The sequence below is a fragment of the Rutidosis leptorrhynchoides genome, chromosome 9 (genome assembly GCF_046630445.1).
Source record: "Rutidosis leptorrhynchoides isolate AG116_Rl617_1_P2 chromosome 9, CSIRO_AGI_Rlap_v1, whole genome shotgun sequence".
Classification (NCBI taxonomy): domain Eukaryota; kingdom Viridiplantae; phylum Streptophyta; class Magnoliopsida; order Asterales; family Asteraceae; genus Rutidosis; species Rutidosis leptorrhynchoides.
The window spans coordinates 66,875,527-66,878,534 of NC_092341.1; the positions used below are offsets into that span (position 1 = coordinate 66,875,527).

General features: G+C 38.8%; 1 non-coding gene across 1 annotated transcript; it reads right to left on the reverse strand.

Moving 5' to 3' along the window:
* Positions 1-2,626: 2,626 nt before the first annotated feature.
* LOC139869468 (small nucleolar RNA R71) lies at positions 2,627-2,733 on the reverse strand. Its single transcript, XR_011766076.1, has one exon. It is a non-coding gene; the product is annotated as a small nucleolar RNA R71 (small nucleolar RNA).
* Positions 2,734-3,008: the final 275 nt, after the last annotated feature.

Genomic DNA, 3,008 nt, shown 5'->3' on the forward strand with positions numbered 1-3,008 from the left:
GCCCTGCCAGTACCCCTTGTCATACGCCCTGCCATACCCCCTGCCAGGTGTTTTTCAGAAAATATCACCCTGCCATACCCCTTGCCATACCACCTGTCAGGCGTTTTTCAGCCAAAAATTACAATTTTACCCCCAAGCTTTGCTTATAAAAGTAGGGCTTCACTTCTCATTTCAACACACCAAAAAACACACCAATTCCTCACTTCTCTCTTTAATTATCTCTCTATAGTCGCTCTATAGTGATCTATAGGAGATTAGTTCTCTCTCTACTTTCTCTCTCTAGATTCTAGAGAGAGAAAATTACAGAGATTAGGAAATGTAATTATCTCTCTACTGTCGCTCTCTAGTGATCAATAGGAGATTAGTATGTAGTTAGTAGTAGAAGCTTTCAAGCATTGTAATGCTAAGGATATTATGAAGTAATACAAGTGTTATTCTGCCGACATTATCCGGTACTATCTATCATTTTCTTTTATTAATCCATCATAATGTTCTTGTTTGATGTTTGTGATTTATTAATGATTGAAATGCTTGTTGCCATGATGTGTGAGTAATTGCTTGATTGTTTGCCATGATTTAATAATGTTAGTTAGGGATGATTATCGTTTCATACTCGCTTTCTGTCTATGATATTAAACCTCGTTATTATCGTCCTTCCACCAATAAACGTGATTAAAACCTTTTATAAAGTCGACATTATAAAGGTAATTAGTTATCTGTGTTTATACATTGGTCAAGGTATGAACCCATCGGATATACTATAAAGTACATGGGGAATTACCATAGGACCAGATCAAGATATTGGTCAAGAGTATAAGACTCGAGGAAATACTGTTACAACAGTAGAGTACAGTGTTGATGTACTATAGGACCACTTGAGCATGGTCAAGGTTAGAAGCCATGGAACCACTATAAGTCTAGTACATGGAGGATAACTAAGGGATTTATTGGGTAGATTTAAGTAAGGGCTGGTTTAAGTCATAAATGGGAGTTTAACGCACTACAATACAAACTAAGCTTATAAATCTTTAAGGATGACTGAGAACTATCAGATGTTCTAATTTATCTACAAACCCGTAGATTTTACCAAACCATTGACAGAAAGGGATTCGAAACACAATCATAACCACTCACTTGGGTGAAACACTAAGGTGTTAAGAAAGGTTGGATATTCTTATGGCTATGCTACTTTATTCGTGCACCCAAGGTATGCACTGCATCCAAGATGGGCCGCTTATATTCTTAAACAGGATAAAGCGTCGGGAGTTGAGCATAGTCCATCCAATCAGAATCTTCAAAGCCTAGTTCCTCGTGACATGCTAATCGGGAAACCGCTTAGTAGGGAATCTAGTGTTCACACTGAAGTATGTCTATCCAATGAGTGTCTCAGAATCATCCCGACACTACGTTATCTTAAATCATGGTGAACCACGTCTTCTCTGTCCTTAGCTGTTGCATGGTAGCTAGCTTATTTTAATTATATTGCTTTAATATCTTAATTACAATTATATAAACTATTCAACCCAACTATTGCCTTTACACAATTTGATATTCCGGATAAAGTGGTGTCTAGAATAAACCGGTTGGACTTGGTTGTTGGATTTTTCGAACAGTCGCCAATTTATTGGGACCAAAAGGATCCTGCCTCTCCACAAAAGTTGTACCTGGCCACTAGTCTTGGATACTGAATTGTGTATAAACCCAATCTTAATTACTAAATTATCTAGATAAGCTCCGTTTCAAATTCGACCGCTCAAGGAACGACCCTAGGTCATATTTGCCCTTGCTAACCCATAGGAAGGAATAATAGATTTAGGCCCAGCATATATAAATTAAACATTCAACTTCTTCTCTTGGTACCCTGAATTGACGTTTTGCGACCTAACGACACCGCATAAATAAACCGTCCGATTTGGGCATATCACGTGAGTAGTTAAATTTTTGGCGCCACTGACGGGGAGCGGTTGTACGATTTGGAGCCTGTTTAGGTTAGTTAGTTTTTAAGAGAACCTTTTGACTGAGACTAGCTTTGTCAGAAGTTACTAGTTTACCGTAGTTAGGTTAGATAATATTAGCTTAATTTAGATTAATTAGAAAATTTAAAATGGACATCCTTATTAGTGAACCTTTACGATGGTTTAACCTACTTAGACCGCTAAGAATTCTTCCGACACATCCTTTCTTCTATCCGATAGCATATATTGTACCCATCCGACGAGATCCACACTTACCTGCCGATAGTTCGACGATGACTGCACGCATCACTCTAGCTGACATCACCAAACCCTCGTTAGAAGGACGAGGAGGACCGATACTCTATCCAGAGGTTAACGGAGAGTCTTTTGTGCTTAAGCATAGCATCATACAACTCATTCAGAATCACTATCTATTCCATGGCTTACCAATTGACGATCCCAACTCTTACTTAGATAGATTCCTCTCCTTATTCAACTCATATAAGCAAAACGGGGTTGAACAAGATGTAGTTCGTCTGTATCTGTTCCCCTATTCCTTAACTCTTCATGCAAAAACCTGGTTTGAGGGGTTAGAACCCAACTCTATCACCTCATGGGAGGAAATGGCAACAACTTTTTTAATCAAGTACTTTCCCCCATCAAAACAAATTAGACTTAGGAATGATATCGTAAACTTTGAACAAGCTTCCGATGAATCACTCTACACTGCATGGGAAAGATTCAAACACTTGCTTCGAAGATGCCCGAATCATCGACTTGAGAGCTCTGATCAGAATTTGACCTTTTACAAAGGTCTGAATCAAAACAACAAGTCTACTCTTGATGCTGTTTCTCAGGGTAACTTCATGAACTTCACTGCTGACGAGGCCTGGAGATTGATCGAGGAGATGACTATGCACCATCACGATTGGAACACGGAAGAGCACATTTCATCAGCAACATCGCTTTCCGCCTCCGATCCTATCAAAACCATAAAATATCTCTTGGAACAAATAGAAAACCTTACCAAAGAAGTTGGAGAGCTAAAGAAAC